Source organism: Terrapene carolina, unplaced genomic scaffold (genome assembly GCF_002925995.2).
Source record: "Terrapene carolina triunguis isolate 2854851 unplaced genomic scaffold, T_m_triunguis-2.0 Scaffold67, whole genome shotgun sequence".
Classification (NCBI taxonomy): domain Eukaryota; kingdom Metazoa; phylum Chordata; order Testudines; family Emydidae; genus Terrapene; species Terrapene triunguis.
Genome location: NW_020664418.1, coordinates 8196485 through 8214410, shown reverse-complemented (window position 1 = coordinate 8214410; position 17926 = coordinate 8196485).

Here is a 17926-nt window from a genome sequence, read left to right as displayed (position 1 = left end):
CTTGTTTTGACTCTTGCCAACATACAATATTTTCTATACCTTATCTATACAAGGTCTTCTACACCTTATCTATACAAGGTCACAATAACTTCTCACACAGTTCTTTCTCACCCGCCTCACACAATCCTCGCTTCTACAAATCTTGCGTTATCAGGGTTACAGTTAGCCTGACTCTTGCTAACTAACTGTCATGCATTGCAGTTCCTTTCTGTCAGTTCTTTCTCTGCTTCCACATGGGGGACAACTACTGCACTGGTGGGGTGCAAAATAAACTTTATTAAGAAAATGCCAAAAACAGGGAAAATTCAATAGTGAGGGGTATGGGGTTTGTTAAGGTAGACAATTGGGGAGGGGTTTCTTTTAGTAAATAGGATGGGGGGTTTCAATAGTGGGGTACAATACAGTGGGGTACAATACAGTGGGGTACAATACAGTTGGTAACCAATTAACACTGAAGTATAAATGTAACAGGTAGCTAACAATTTCTATGTAAAGAGTGTGTCACAGCAGCATATAACCAACTAACAGTATGGGTAAAATGTGTTAAATAAGCAACAACTTTAGGTAAAAATGTGTCACAGTGGTGTAAATGTAAAATGTGAGGTGTGTTAGAGAGAAAAAGGGGTAACCAATGGGGTTTTATGCTAGACTTCAGTAATACAATTGAGGTTTGGCAGCAGTGGGAACAGGGTGAGCATGTGGGGGAAGGGAGTAAAAGAGAGAGAGAGAGAGAAAGAAAAGCAGGTAGAGGAGTGAGGTTGGGGGATGGGGGAAGAGGAGCACGTGGTGAAGCAGAGGCCAAAGGCAGAGGGAGATTTAAACTCAGGGAGACACAGAGAGCAGACAGGCTGCAAGTTTAAACAGAAGAGCGAGAGGAAGAAAGTGGTAGAGGAATGAGGTTGGGGGATGGGGAAGAGGAGCACGTGGTGGAGGGAGATTTAAACCCAGGGAGACACAGAGAGCAGACAGGCTGCAAGTTTAAACAGCAGAGAGACAATTATACAGAACACAGCAAAATCTTGTCTATGATTTAACTTAACCAAGACTAGACAAATTAGCAAGTAACAAAACACAATGCAACAATTCTTTAAGCCTAACTTACAGAGTACAATGCAAGCAATTTTCTAAACCTAACTTTACCACAGCTATGCAAAATGAACTTACAATTTATCTAGACTAAAGGCTAAATCTAATCTAATGGGTGCACCTTATACTAAGGGTAGTTTTAGAGGGCGGAGTGGTGTGTGCTCAGGATACAGCTCCAAGGGGGGGGGGAGGGGGATTAACTAGTGGTGGCTGCAGCAGTGGGGTGGCTGCAAGCTGGCAGCCCAGGATACAGTCCAGGAAGGCACAGGCTTATTTCTAGCAGCAAAGGCGCTGCGGAGCAAGAAACAGATTACAGATACAGACCAAGGAGTTAGCTTGGGTCTGCCTGCTGGAGAAAGAAAGCTAGCAGCCAAAACAAGGGGAGTGTGCAAGAGGTTTTTCCTTACCAATCCCCAAAGCAGCAGCAGGAACAGCATCAGAGGACACAGAGAGGACTCAATTCGCTTACAATAATCAGGAGATCTCCAGGCACAAATTCGTTGTTCGTGGGAGGGGAGTTTAAAAACAGGGGTACGCTCAAAAACAAACGAGAGCGGGGAGAGGGCCCCCCAAAGACCCCTAGCTAATCAGACCAGGTGGCAAAGCAAGGACCTTCTCCGGGGGTCTGATCAGAAAATGTCTGGTTTTATAGGCAAACTCAGGCAGTTTCCCGCCAGTAACTCTGATTGGTTCCCCTTAATCCAGGGGAGGAGAGAAGGCAGGGGAAAACTGCAGGTAGGCACAGGACATGTCTGGGCAAGTTCTGAGTCACAGGTATGACTCATATGCTCAGCTATGTGGCCACTTTAGGTCTTGCATACCTGGGCAGAGCACCCTACACCGAGCCAGGTCCGAACAAAGAAGCTAGACAAAGGAGCAAAAAGCCCCCCTCTCTCTGAGCAGAGCAATGGCTCCAGTCAGTCTGCACAAGCCATTTCCATGAGCAAGGCCAGGCTGTGACTTTGGTCAGTTTCATGGCCAGGGGGGCGGCCACTCAGCACAAACAGAAAGGAAGGGGGGGGGGAAAAAAGGAATCCAGCAGGCACGGGTACAGCTGTAACAGACAACTACAAAAGCAACTCTCCCTCTCCTGGCATTGATATCTCCTCATCAATTATTGGGAGTGGACTACATCCACCCTGATTGAATTGGCCCTGTCAACACTGGTAAGGTAACTCCTTTCTCTTCATGTGTCAGTATAATAATGCCTGCATCTATAATTTTCACTCCATGCATCTGAAGAAGTGGGTTTTTTTACTCATGAAAGCTTATGCCCAAATAAATCTGTTAGACTTTAAGGTGCCACTGGACTCCTCGTTGTTTTTGTGGATACAGACTAACACGGCTACCCCCTGATATTTGGTCTAGAGCCAGTCTTGTGTGTCCTTGTGTAATGTCTCATGGGCATCAAGCCACAATGCCTCAAACCAGATTGAGCCCCTTCCCCTCCCCCCCACCAAACCAGTCATCCCCAGGATAACCAACCCCACACCTGAAAAGATCATGAGTCTGACCCCCAAAAGTCATGAGACTGGCTTAAAAATTAGATTTAAGAATAATTTTTGTGTTTTTACCAAGAAGTGGCTGTTGTAACAAAGGGCAAAATTCACAAGTCATGTCAGAAATGATGGGAAATGTAAAAAAACATGGAATAGCTTGATACTTGTGATGACAAATTGCAAGTGGGTGACTGTGAGTGGCTGGCTAGTGTGTGGAAGAGAGGAAGTTATACCTAGGCTTGGAAAGACTAGATTTTTACTGGTAAATGTAGGTGTAACCCTTCTGCCAGTCAGAGGTCACAGCAACAAGGGCTGGGTTCAGTATCTAGCGGTTCCTTTTCAACAATACAACACAAAACCAACTCGAGCCCCCACCCAGTGACCTGGGACAATTACGCACCACCCTCTGGGCGCCTCTCAGAGGCAATACTTCCCCTCTCGCAAGCACAGAGTCTGAGTGTAGCAAAAAAAAATAAATAAAAGGAGGGAAGTAACCCAGCATTAATTTGGAGAAACACCGCAACCAGGGCTCATAAACATAAACCATGAACAAAAGACCCACCCCTCAGGTTCTTAAGTCCAGCAACCCAAAAGTCACTTTAACGTGCCCGTCCCTTCTCTGCACCCCACTCACAGTTGTTGTCCTTGGACAGTGCAGACCCAGAGTTCCGAGGTGCATCTGCAAAGTTCACCTCCCATCTGGGTGGAGGGAGGGGTAAGGAGGCACCTTACTTGCTCCGCTGCTTGGGTACTCACTTGCTGCCGCCCCTCTCTGTGGGGCGCTGCTTTGTAGGGTGACCAGGTGTCCAGTTTTCAATTGGAACACCTAGTCGAAAAGGGATCCTGGTGGCTGCAGTCAGCACCGCTGACCAGGCCATTGACTGTCTGGTTGGCAGCACTGCACAGCAGGGCTGGCAGCCTCCCTGCTAGCCTATGCACCCCACGGCTCTTGGGAAGCAACCGGCATGTTCCCCCTCCGGCTCCTACGCATAGGGGCAGCTGGGGGGCTCCGCATGCTGTCCCTGCTCCAAGCACTGCAGCTCCCATTGGCCAGGAACCGCGGCCAATGAGAGGTGTGGGAGCAGCATCTACAGATGGGGCAGTGTGCAGAGCCGCCTGGCTGCGCCTTCATGTAGGAGCCAGAGGGGGGACATGCCAGCTGCTTCCGGGAGCTGCTTGAGGTAAGCGCTGCCTGGAACCTGCACCCCTGATCCCCTCCCAGGCCCCATCCCCTGCCCTCTGAACCCCTCAATCCCAGCCTGGAGCACTCTACTGCACCCCAATACCCTCATCCTCAGCCCCACCCTGGAGCCCTCACCTCCCCACACACACCCCAACCCCCTGCCCCAGCCCTGATCCCCCTTCTGCTCTCTGAACCCCTCAAGCCCAGCCTGGAGCACCCACCTGCACCCCAAACCCCTCATCCCCAGCCCCACCCTGGAGTCCACACCCCGAGCCCTCCCTCCCACCCCCATGCCCCAACCCCCTCCCTCTGCCCCAGCCCTAATACCCCTCCCACGCTCTGAACCCCTCATCCCCCAGCCCAGAGCCCCCTCCTGCACCCCAAACCCCTCATCCCCAGCCCCACCCCAGAGTCCGCACCTTCAGCCAGAGTCCTTCCCCCCTCCCACACCCCAGCCCTCTGAGCCAGCCAGGTGAAAATGAGCGAGTGAGTGAGGGTGGGGAGGCAAGCAACAGAGGGAAGGGGGATGGAGTGAGCAGGGGGTGGGGCCTCAGAGAAGGGGCAGTGCATGGGCAGGGCCTCAGAGGAGGGGCAGGGCAGGGGGCCACCCCAGGGTGTTCAGTTTTGCACAAGTAGAAAAAGTTGGCAACCCTACTGCTCTGGCCCTCTCCACCAGCCACCCTACTCACCAATTACCACATCCTCCACCAGCCACACTGCTGGCCACTTGCTGCACCTCTCTACCACCACCCTGCTGGCTGCTTACCAAGTTGCCTTCAGGACCCACCACTTAACACAGCTCTCAGTGATTTCAGCTGTTAGTGCAGGAGCCTTACTGCTGGTACACACTGGACAATCTCTTGTATCAGAGACACTCTCCCAAAGCAGGTTTAATATTTAGACATAAGTATCAGTGATTTTACCTCTGTAGTATGTAACAAAACTCTCAATTAAGTGTAAATTAGCTCTATTATGATACAGCAGATAAAGAAAGGATTAAATAAAGAACATATCAGATATTAAACTGATAAGAACAGACACTACACTTTGATCTTCACTACATACACGCTCTAGAAAACAAATACCTGTTTTTACTCACTGGGCTTTGGAACTCATGTCCCCTGCCTAGCGAGTGCCATTTAGTTGAGAGTGAGTCCCTCAACTGGGAAATGCCAAGTACAGTTCTGCTGCCCTTGATTCACACAACAAGGATAACAACCCTTTATTACTCCTGCCCCAATAACCAGGAGACTGGGGATCCCACACCAGCCAAAAGTGACCATTTGGGCAAGCAAGCCCATCATGCTGAGTTCCCACGCAGGGTGGGTGTGACCATGCAAACGAGATCAGTTACTGAAGTCCTCTTCCACTAGATGTCATCCACTAGCTCATCACTAGATGTCAGGGGAGAGTTCATTCAGACTCTGCTTACATAGGTAAACACCAATTTCACTGTATACACACAAATCAATGAAAATATATTTCCATTGATAATCAAAATTTGTAGATAGGCAAAGTAAGAAAAATGCTACTTGGGATCTTAGAGTTTTATTTACGGATATTTCCTTTGTATGTTTTGACATGATGCGAACAATCTGTATTTTAACAGTTATGAAGCTTTAGTTCTTTGAATCTTGTCTATTGTCTTTAAGTAATTATATGAACCCCCCATAATTTCCCATAATTGTGAAAATTTAAATTGATAAAAATCAAATAAAAATCCTTAAAACCCTTAGTTTTACATGCCTCTTGTATGGCAGTAGCACATCTCCCCTCCCTCTCTCCTTCTTCTGCCCACACATGACAATGTCAGCAAGGTTGAGGATGGAAGACATGGAGGGAAACTTGAGAGTACAAGTTATTGTAATTTACTAGTTGCTGAAAGCCTGTGTAATTCATAATGTGTGTAATTTGTAAAGTCATCTGTGTACAAAAACTGAAAATGGGGGCTCTTGTTTTCCATGTGCTGTGTTGTCATGAACAGTGTTGCACATGGGAAAACACATTCCCCATAGTTTGTGCATGAAGCTGGCCCCTGGCTGGCGGCACAACCACTGCATAACTGTTACTCCCACTTTCTGTGATCAGTGGTCACATTCCAAGTGCCACAAACCCTTTGGACTCCAGCATTCCCACTGATGATTGAACCCTGGTCCTGTTCTAAACAAAAAAAGCCCTCAGCCATGCTTATAGCTGTTTCCTTTGCTTCCCACTGACTCAAGTTTCTCTCGTTGCAGCATCTGGTCTTCAGAGCCGACCAGTTGCTGGTATGCATGTGCCCTCAGTGATAAGTATACATTGTGTGGAGGCATCAGCATCAAAGGAGTTCATATAAGACGGGGAGGGTCCTCCGATTCAACCAGTTGTACCCTGCTATGTGAGTATAACAGAAATACCTGCTAAAACCATTCAGTGCAATCAGGTTTCAACCTGGGGGAGCATGTTTATTTATAGCCCTGCCATAGAACATCATAATTAGACATGCCCATAAGACAGTTGCAACTCATTACATTGGTACAGTTCTGGGATTCCATTGTTAGCACTATTTCACCTGAGACTTGGGTTACAGGCAGATTCATAGAATCATAGAATATCAGGGTTGGAAGAGGCCTCAGGAGGTCATCTAGTCCAACCCCCCTGCTCAAAGCAGGACCAAAACCAACTAAATTATCCCACCCAGGGCTTTGTCAAGCCGGGCCTTAAAAACCTCTAAGGTAACCCATTCCAGTGTTTCACCACCCTCTAGTGAAATAGTGTTTCCTAATATCCAACCTAGACCTCCCCCACTGCAACCTGAGACCATTGCTTCTTGTTCTGTCATCTACCACCACTGAGAACAGCCTAGTTCCATCCTCTTTGGAACCCCCCTTCAGGTAGTTGAAGGCTGCTATCAAATCCCCCCTCACTCTTCTCTTCTCCAGACTAAATAACCCCAGTTCCCTCAGCCTCTCCTCATAAGTCATGTGCCCCAGCCCCCTAATCATTTTCGTTTTCGAATTATTCGTTTACGACTCATTGCCTACATTATGACATTAGATAGGTGGTTAGCCAGAATCCCAATTTGGGGAGATTATTTTTTAAATCTGATGCTGCTGAAATGTGCTGGATTGTCAGCCCTGGAAACTAAAGTCTTCTCTTTCCCCACAGAACAAATACCACACAGGCAGCTTTCAAACCATGTTCTGCGGGAACCACCTCTAGGGACAACTGGAGTTCAGTCTCTATGGCCCATTCCATCACTGGACTCTATGGCCCATTCCATCACTGGACTCTAATGGTACTACCAGTTAGAGATAACTGAACAATTAGTTTTATGATATTGACTCGTGCCTGCAAAAATACAAAACAAAAACAAAACTACAACACACTTGCCCCTGCAAAGTCATTTCATTTAAGGAGCCAAAGAGGCATCAATTGGTCATTACTTCTAGCCAGTACAGAGCTGAGATTGATTCGAACTGCCAAATGAGAGGTGAAACAGTCAGTTTAGAAGTGAAAGTCTGTCCCTTATTCCCAATCCCCTGAGCCATCTGGCTTCCCATGTATTTTTGTATTGGGGCGGGGGTGTATAAATGGGGGTTGGATTAATAAAGAGCTGTGGCTCAGGCCCAAGAAGAGATAAAATGTTAATAAAAACCTTGTTTACTTCTACAAACATTACAAAGTTGGGGTTCAACATTGTGTGACATGTTAGCAATAGCTTACCCCTATTGTAAGAACCACCATTAGTAACTTTTTCTTAAACATGTAGAAAGAAGGGAGTGGGGGGAGAGTTAATGCATGTGAAACTTAAAAAGTGAAATAAAAACTCCATTTTAACAATTTCCCCTAGTCCCTTCTGTGTTGTTATTCTTTTATAATGAAAACCCTCTCATTGACAGTTTTTGATGGTATTAACTGTTCTCGTTGGGGGAGGAAATAAAAAAGAGGAAGCCAGTTTAAATGGTCTTGAGTTATTGAAGGCGGCTGAGCCTGTTTCGACAAGCTCACACAAAATGGGAGAAAGGAGTATAGTAGGGATAGACAACAGATGCATTTTCCTCTTTGCTTGCAAACTAGCTGTGGGAAATTACAGGCACAGCACATGGTTCTCATGGTTCTCACTCAGAACTGGCACGCTTTTACCAGTGTTGAGCGTTTAAAGGCCTTTCTTTGAGCTTGCCTTTCTGATCACAGGCTCACAGAAGGTTTGCAAAAGGTGGCCAAGTAAGTACTGCGTGCAGCTAAGGGAACGAGGTGCTTTGGAGATGTTTGCAATTCCCTGATCCCGAAACTGTCCATGGTATAGGAAACCTCAGCTCTTCAGTCCTAGTCCGCTTAGTACTGAAGTGGTACAAAGAGTGCAGAGGGGAGAGGTGAGCCCTGATCTCATTTCCACCTATTCCCCATTTTGCACCCTACATTCTTCTCATTTTACTGCTTCTTTTGTTTTATGCACACTTGGCTTTATGCCTTTTATCATGCTGGCCCCATAAACCTGAAGCTACATCCCACTTGTCTGCCTAACATCCGTTCTGCTCTATCAAACCAATCCTTTCACACCTACTTCCTACTTTCTCTTCTCCAATAACCTTTCTACAACCTTCCCTTTGAGTCCATGCCTTGTTTAATTTGGGTTGTAAATGCTTTGGGGCAGGGACCATGTCTTGGTTCCTGTTTATGAAATGCTGTGTGAATTTCTGGCACTTTTTATGTGATGTTTTATAATAGCCAGTGGCTATGGAGTGGGATTTGTCTGTTAGCCAGTGGTATCTGTTCTAGATAATAGAATATGTCACAGGAGTAGGAGCTTTTGGGTAGGATGCTAACAAACATTCAGAAAGAAACAGTTTGAGTGGAACTGTGCAGAAGAACAGGTAAACACTGATTAAAACAGGAGCTTTGTGTGTTCTCAGAAACTGGGCATGGTTCCCCACCTTTGCTCTGCCAACGTACCTCAATCCTGAAGTGCAGCACCCCCTGCTAGTCTGCTCCATAAGACACACAGTGCTGCTAATGCATCTCACTCCTGATCTGCGGTACCACCTGCTATTCCAATCCTACCAACTGTACTAAATTGTGCAAAGTTGTTTGGTTTTGGCCACAAAACTAATTTTCACTTGTCTCCTAACAAGACACCAAGTGACTTTCATCCAAGCACTGTCAGCAACACAGAAAAGGAAGAACATGTGAACACCCAGCCTCCTGCTAAATTCTCTAATTATATAGTGATGTGTTAATAACAAACACTTTCAAGCCTTGGCAATAGCCAAATGCATGTCAGCACTGTAGTCTATCAAAAGCAGGATCACACAGGAAAGGTGTGTCTGGTTTTAAATCACTTCATTAAGTAGCTTAACAGTCTGGACCCAGAATTTAAATTCTGAATAGATATCTAATGTAAAGCCTGAAATGTCAATTGTTTAAATGTTCTACAGAATCTGGGATCATCATGTTAGATGCATGTGCTTTTGCAGAAGTGAACAACTCTGAGCAGATAGTTTCTTTTCCCCACTCCCTTTAACTTTAAATGCTGCTGGTTTTAGAAGATGAATCATTTAAAATAGGGGCGTCATTTCAGAAAAATTCTTGGGTGGGTGGGCAATGTTGTGCCATCATATAGAATATCATATGGGATTATATTATATCCTGCAAAGTCTGGGGTAGGGTGGGGCAGGGAGGCAAGAAGTAGAAGATATCATAGAGCACATGGACCTATGAAAAGTCTGGGAGGAGGCATCTGCCCCATAGCAAATGCTGCTGCTAATTTAAGTCCTGTTCTTTTAAGAACTCTGCAGTGCTGATGTGATGGCTGTCAGCATGGCTGAAATGCAAGGACTGAACTGGGGACCTTTAGAGCTGAAAGCATGAGCAGCTATAGCTTAGCTAAAGGGCTGCCCTCTGTAGGTGGGGCTGTAACAGACTCACATCCTCTGTGGATCAGGCAGCGAAGGGAACACAACACATACTGCAGCTGAAGCAAGCATGAATTCGAGATGATGACGAAAAACTTAGCAATCAGAATTAATGCCAGTGACAGGACCTCACTTTATGGAGCAAAGGGTTAAGATCAACAAAGCTAAAAGAATTCAAAGTCTCATCAGAAGAGAGAGGTAAGGAAATTGTATCAGTAATCTCAAAAAAGATGTGGAGAAGTTTGGGAATCAAGGTCACTTGGCTCTGTCTCCAGTCCTGTCATATTTGGCCAGGGCCGGCTCTACCATTTTTGCCACCCCAAGCAAAAAAAAAAGCCGCTCGGACTGCCGCCGCCCGAACTGCCAAAGCAAAAAAAAAAAAAAGCCGCCCAGACTGTGCCGCCCCAAGAATGGACGGAATGCCGCCCCTTAGCATGTGCCGCCCCAGGCACGTGCTTCCTCCGCTGGTGCCTGGAGCCAGCCCTGTATTTGGCTCCAAACTAGTGCAGACCCCATCAGATGGACTAGATGAAGGACTCTGCTTCCCTTTCAAGCCATCTGGAAAAAAAAATCCGTGGAAAAGATTAGTAAGGCCCAGAGCCTCAAAGGCAATCAGACACCTAACTCCCTGTGACTCCAATGGGAGTTCTTCCTCCAAGGACTTGCCCCTGCCACTCGCTCCTCGCCCATCCCCATCACTCACTGGATTGTCTCCACCTCCCTCGCCCCTCCCCCCCCAGCTGGGCTCCCCCTGCTCCAGGGCTGGGATGGGAGCTGCTGCAGCCTGACAAGGAGCCTGCCTGCAGGTAGAAGCTGGCCCCTTCTGAGCAGGGTCTGGCGCAGGTTAATGACCCAGTGCCTACTCCTGCCCTGCGGCAACTGGACTTTTGGTGGCCAGTCAGTACATCTGACTGGATAGTGCCTGGTCCCCTTTTCAACCAGAATTTCCGGTCAAAAACCAGGTATCTGGCAACCCTAAATGGCACCTGGTCAGAGAAGCCAAAAAATGGGCTGTCCAGGTAATACCCGGACAGGTGGCAACCCTAAATTAGACGCCTAAATATCTTTGAAGATCTTGACCCAGAGTCTACAACCAACATGCTCAGGGGCAAATAAGTAGAAGGGAAAGAACAGAACAGGACAAGAGACAAGGAAAAGGAGGCAGGGACAAATGTGAGTAGTTAGGTAAAGACTCATTAGAAAGAAGGGAGGGTGAGGGAAATGTAATTTGTGACAGAACATCAGCCCCAAGGCTGAAGAGGGTGGAATAAGCATTGGGGGGAGGGGTGTGGGGGGGGGAGCCCAATCAGAATTTTGCTAAGAAGAAAACACAGGTTACCTGCCCAGCTGACCGAAATTTGAATGGTTTTGTGACTCCATGCACCAGGCCCCAAGGCCACTTGTTCAACTTTGTCATCCCAGCAGGGAGTGGGCTCTGCTGTTATTCCACCAGCTCCAGTCAGGAGCCACGGGGGGGGGGGGGGGGGGGCCGGGACCCCCCCCCCACACACACACACACACATTGTGTCCCTACGAGTATGGAAAAGCTGGAGCAGGGGATGGCCTGAGGATGTGCTGCTCTTCAGGTCTTTCCACTTGCAGAGGGGAGGCTGTATAAGGGCCTGTTGAGTTTACTCAGCCACTGTGCTTGTGTAGTCTTAATGGCCCTCTCACTGCACAACTGTTCAGTGTCTGGCTTGAACATCCAAACTGGACACTAGCCTTAGGATTAGGGTGGGCAATTCTGGCCTCCTGTCCTAGGCCCATTCCAGGGGCATACGGGAGCTGTCATGGGCAGGGAGAGAATTGCCCTAGTGGAGGAGAAACATAGGGCTACTGACATGAGCCCCATGCTGCTCTTCTCCTCACAGATCCCGCAACAGAGGGCATTCCTGGGATGTGCCCTTGCCCTGCGAGGAGCCCCACTGCCACCTTTGCCCCCTTCTCTGTGCCTCTGAGGCAACTGAGCACAGAAACCGTGCCAGGGACTGAAACAACAGCAACTGGAAACAGTAAAAATCAGGTCCCAGGGCCTGCTTCCAGCACACAGACAGGATCTTCTGACTGACATAATTTGACTTTTGCAATATTTTTTGTCAGGCACCTTTTAACACACTCACTGAAAAATAAAATAGGATTTTGCCATGAGCCTATGCAGTGTTCAGCGGACAGACGGCTGTTTCAGAAACTTCACTGGGGAGATCCCCAAAACTATTGGTATGTTGCATAGTCCATATTACAAACTACTCACAGACATCATGGTTAATATATATTAACTGACACTATTCAGAGAAACTGGTGTGTAACAAAGATTTCTTCCTAATGTCTATTTACTACAGGTTGAATAGCTTCATCTTTTGGTAGTACAGCTGTCTCTGGCATTTGTCACGTAGATGAGCAACAGGATGTAGTGGCAGAGAATTTGGTACTAGTATAAGGGGAACCAATGGCAGTAATTGTGGCTGCATGTGAAAACAGATCTTAATCTGTCAGTGAAAGGCGTCTCCAGACAGATGACCGCTTTCTCACACAAGTAACCTGCAAAGAACTAGATAACTGCATTTCTCCTTGAGAAGAATAGAGAGAGATTCTGAAGAAAAAATATCAGAGAATTCCAAAACAGAGAGGAAGAAACCAAAAGTAATCAGGCCATGGAAGAACTGAAAAATAAAGCTCAAGAAAAATACCTTCCTTATTTTCAGAGAGCAAAATTAACCCCAGTGTAAAGGACTAGCACAAAACTGATACATCATCGAAGCCCCTCTTAAGCACTATTTTGAATACTTCAGTGATACATAGGCTTTATGCAGGTTCTCTGAACAGGGATGAATTTGAGTCTGCTTTTGTTATTTCAAAATACTGGTAAAGATTTCCACACACTTAATATTTTCCATTGCCTTTCCTTTGCTGAGGGCATGAGAAGGTGGTATCCTGTACACAACTCAAGTATCATGCATATTCCACACTACCTGAAGCAGCTGCACAGAATGAAAAAGCCAGAGCCCAGTAGCTGTCATCCAGGCTAAAGTGGGTGAACCCATTCAGAGCCAAATGCTGCCAAAAAAGGTATCAACCTGTGGAAGGCAGCCACACAATTAAATCCTCTGACCAAAAATGAGAAACACCAGAAGACGAACACAATGAGCAGTAGGAAGAGAGAACAGGAGGAATAGCTGCAAAAATACAAAGACTGACTCCAGACTGTACAAGGAATAAGATGTGCAACACTGCTAGGCAGCATGTACTCCAGGTTTGAAAAGCATGGATGATAATTCACCCTAAATCAGCCCTCCCATTAACAGTGCAGCCTGTAGTTTGGAGGGCTTTGTTCCAGAAATGACAAGAGATAAAAGAAGGCTATTATTATCCTTGGCATCCCTGGGGTTCTGAGAGAATTTCGTTGCTTTCCTCTCCATTAAGAGATAATGCCCCAGTAAAGAGCTTGAGCTAAGAGACTACATGGAAGCAAACCTCCCCTTCAAGTGGGAAGCCAGACCATGGGAAATACTATGGAAGGTTAATAACTATGAAGCACTTAAGTGCCTGTAGAACACTGGAAAACAGGCAAAGACAACCTGAGAGCTCTGGATAAGAGTGAAACACGAGCTGAAAAGCTCCACCAGGACACCAGCGACTTCCTAATGATGGAAGTGGCTAGCAGGTGTCAAAGAATATGAAAGAATATACAAAAGGTGCCAAAATAAGAGCCACATCTATTGCACCATCCAGGACGCTCAGAGCACAGAGACATAAAGCTGCCATGCACTAAAGAATTCCAACCACCCTGCCTATTGATGCACCCATATCAACCCTATATGTTAGACCAGTGGTTCCCAAACCTGTTCCGCTGCTTGTGCAGGGAAAGCCCCTGGCGGGCCAGGCCGGTTTGTTTACCTGCTGCGTCCGCAGGTTCGGCCGATCGTGGCTCCCAGTGGCCACGGTTCGCTGCTCCAGGCCAATGGGAGCTGCTGGAAGCGGCAGCCAGTACGTCCCTCGGCCCGCGCCGCTTCCAGCAGGTAAACAAACCGGCCCGGCCCACCAGGGGCTTTCCCTGCACAAGCGGAGGAACAAGTTTGGGAACCACTGTGTTAGACAATTACTATGGTAACAGAGATACCTTCAGTAACCAGGCCCAGCTTGGCTGTATCCAAAATTATCTATTTGCTTTTCTCAAGGTAAGTGTTGTGACAATAGTCAGTTTCCCCCTAACCATTAGAAGACGTCAGTCAAGGGCTGATGGCCCACCTCGGACAGTAATCTTCCCTTTGAGGCAATCTAGCCTCTCCTTTTACAGCTACATGGACAAAACATCCCAAGAAGGGGGGCATCTGGGCCCAACACATAACTTCCCCAGGAGGTCTATGTCACATGCATCTTACAAGCTCAGAGAGAGCGCAGGTGATGTTGCAGAGGTCTATGTCCTTATGCAAAATCTTCAGGCCAAGGCATTACGCGCTCTGCTGAGTTACAGTGACCCTCATGTCACATCTAATATTGTTTCGCTGTTTCATTCACAGGACAGAGGACTCACCCGGTGAAGGCTCCAAAGACAAAGACAAAAAGACAAACTGGACTTATGAGAAGACAGTAGGCAGTGTCTATGTTAGAACGTGAATGCACTGATTATGATGGAATGTGTGACTGTGGCTGAAGTATGTGGGGTTCAGGGATCACTCTGGGATCAGGAGATCCCCAGACTTCCTGTCTCTGAAGCTAAGTTGCTTAAAGGTACAGTTCTCAATATCACAAAGTAAGCCATGTGACTGAGTTATACTATGGGTTGCTCTTTTGAGTCTTTACTGTTTTAGTTAACATTATTTGATATAGAGTGGCAGCTAAAGGTCCTGACAAGATCAGGGCCACATTGTGTTAGGTGCTATACAAACACAGTTAAAAACAGTCCCTGTTCTGAAGAGCTTACAATCAAAATAGACAAGATGGATAATGAGTGGAAGGGGAAACAGAAGCCCGGAGAGATGACGAGATTTGCCCAAGGTCACATGGCAAATCAGTGAAGGGGCAGGGCCGGTGCAAGGAAGTTTCGCGCCCTAGGCGAAACTTCCACCTTTCGCCCCCCCTCCCCCAGCCCTGCGGCAGCTCCCCGCCCCCCCCACCCTGAGGCGCCCCCCCCGTGGCAGCTTGCCCCCCGCTGCCTTGAGGCGCCCCCTCCCCCCCCCCGCGGCAGCTCCCCCCCCGGGGAGCCGTGCGGCAGCTCCCCCCCCCGCCCTGAGGCACCCCCTCCAGCGGCAGCTCCCCACCCCCCCGGCCCGGGGAGCCGTGCAGCAGCTCCCCACCCCAGCTCACCTCTGCTCCACCTCCTCCCCGAGCACGCTGCCCCCGCTCTAATTCTCCTCCCGTCCCAGGCTTGCGGCGTCAAACAGCTGATTGGCGCCGCAAGCCTGGGAGGCGGGAGAAGTGGAGCGGCCGCTGTGCTGGGAGAGGGAGTCTGAGCCACACTTGTCAGCGCACTGCCGGCAGTCCAGCCCAGGAACACTGTAAAAAAAAAATTGGGGGCACCGCTTTTTCGTGCCCCCAAATCTTGGCGTCCTAGGCAACCGCCTAGTTTGCCTTAATGGTAGCACCAGCCCTGTGAAGGGGTAGGAATAGACCCCAAGTTTCCTCATTCCCAGTCCAATGTCCTAACCAATGGATCACAGTGTTTTTCATAATGGTGCTCTACACAGGTGCAGGGGTCCACTTGACAGATCCAATTGCAAAATCAGCACCTTGGAGTTTCCAGGACCTGTGTTTTTTCTTGAAGAGCCTGGGGAGGATGTGAATTCCAGTGTATCATTCACTGCAATCTCGCACGTGAGTAAAACCTTTATTTTTAAATGTATTTTTATTGGATTTTAGGTATAGAGAAGAAATAATAGCAATAAAACCAATAATACAATAATATTAATACTAATACCTAGCTCTTATATAACTTTCTTTTAATCCAAAAATCTCAGAGCACTTTACAAAGGAGTTCAGTATCATTATCCCCATTTTTATAGAATAATAGTAATGTAGGACCGGAAAGGACCTCAAGAGGGCATCAAGTCTAGCCCCCTGGGCTTAGGCAGGACCAAGAAAACTAGACCATCCCTGACAGGTGTTTGTCTAACCTGTTCTTTAATACCTCCAGTGATGGGGATTCCACAAACCCCTGTGGAAGATGGAGAAACTGAGGCACAGGAAGAAGAAGTGACTTGCCAAAGATCACCCAGCAGGCCAGTGGCAGAGCTGGGAATAAAACCCAGGTCTCCTGAGTCTCAGTCTAGTGCTCTACCCACTAGGCATGTGCCATAAAAAGAAAGCATTGCACAGCAAGGGGAAAAAAGAATACAGAAATCATGATACTGTATGTACCCTCCAAGCAATGACAGTATATGTTATCAAATTTAGACCCACAAGATTAAACAGAAATTTCAACATCATGGGCCTATTTTTATAATAGAACCCTAGGAACACAACACAACAGGGCCTGAAAATTGGATCGCAATATCCTGGTAGTCATTTTCATTGGTGTGGAATAGACTATTTAAAAGTTATGGATGATTTAAAAGTTACAAAGCCTGGATTAACAATAAAGAAAGAGAGCACACAACAATGCGGCAACAATTCAGAATGGGTAGTGTGATGGGGTGTATACCCCACACTAGCAGAGAAACATTTAACTGGAGCCAGGAGCAATTAGTGCACCCAGTTGCATCTGGAGGGTGGGCCAGGCCCAATTTAGAATAAGGCCCATGTGGGGAGGACCTGGGTGACTGAGTCCCGGGGGGAGGGGGAGGTGACTAATAAAGGACTTCAGGGCAGAAGAAAAGAGGCAGGAGTTCAAGGGGGATAATAGGTCTTGGGATCTTCCCCTGAGAAGGGAGCTCTGACAAAGGGGCCAGGAGAGAGAGACAGACACACACAGAGCCTGGGGACAGGCAGACAAGAAGCTGGACCCTGGAGATAAAGCTCTGGGAAGTGTTGCTCTATGCAAGATCAGGAAAGAATGCTACAGAGCCAGGGAAGGGGCAAGGGCCCAGATCCACAAAGGTGAGTAGGCATTACAATACTGAGCATCACAACACCTGACTCCGAGGCCCCTAGAAAATCACTGGAATGCACAAACCCTAAGTTAGGTGCTTAGGCTTCCTATACAACGCATGGGGAGAGACAGGCACCTGAGAGCAGGATCCAGAAAAGCCAGTATGCTAGGTGGGGAGTCCCCTTAAACAGCCACTGGGTGATGCTGCTGAGAGCAGTGTGTGCTAAGCCCTGCGAGGCAGGGCCGGCTCCAGGCACGAGCGAAGGAAGCAGGTGCCTGGGGCGGCCAATAGAAAGGGGCGGCACTCCGTCCGTTATTGGGGCAGCACGTCGGGTCTTCGGTGGCACTTCGGCAGTGGGCCCTTCACTCCGTCTCTTCCTCTTCAGCGGCACTTCGGAGGTAGCTCAATCAGGCTTTTCTTTTCTTTTCTTTTCTTCACCACTTGGGGAGGCAAAAAAGCTGGAGCCGGCCCTGGAGAGAAGTGCTGAAATCCAGGCTGCACCTATCTCTGCTTGCGATCCACAGCAAGGAGCCTCTCTCCAGGAATCACAGGGCCTAGACACCTGGCAAGAACGGCTTAGGCATCTGCCTAATCCCACACAAAACAAGCCACGAGGGCAGGGCCGGTGCAAGGAAGTTTCGCACCCTAGGCGAAACTTCCACCTTGCGCCCCCCCCGCCCTGAGGCGCCCCCCCGCGGCAGCTCCCCCCCCCCAGCTCACCTCTGCTCCGCCTCCTCCCCAAGCACGCTGTCCCTGCTCTAATTCTCGTCCCCTCCCAGGCTTGCTGCACCAAACAGCTGATTGGCGCCGCAAGCCTGGGAGGTGGGAGAAGTGGAGCAGCGATGGCGTGCTCGGGGAGGGGGCGGAGCAGAGGTGAGCTGGGGTGGGGAGCCCTGCGGCAGCTCCCCTCCCCACCCTGAGGCACTCCCCCCCCCCCACGGCAGCTCCCCACCCCCAGGCCCGGGGAGCTGTGCGGCAGCTTCCCACCCCAGCTCACCTCTGCTCTGCCTCCTCCCGGAGCACGCCACCCCCGCTCTAATTCTCCTCCCGTCCCAGACTTGCGGCGCCAAACAGCTGATTGGCACCGCAAGCCTGGGAGGCGGGAGAAGTGGAGCGGCCGCTGCGCTGGGAGAGGGAGTCTGAGCCGCATGTGTCAGCGCGCCGCCGGCAGCCCAGCCCAGGAACACTGTAAAAAAAAATTGGGGGCACCGAGAATCACTCTTCACAATTGAAACTTTA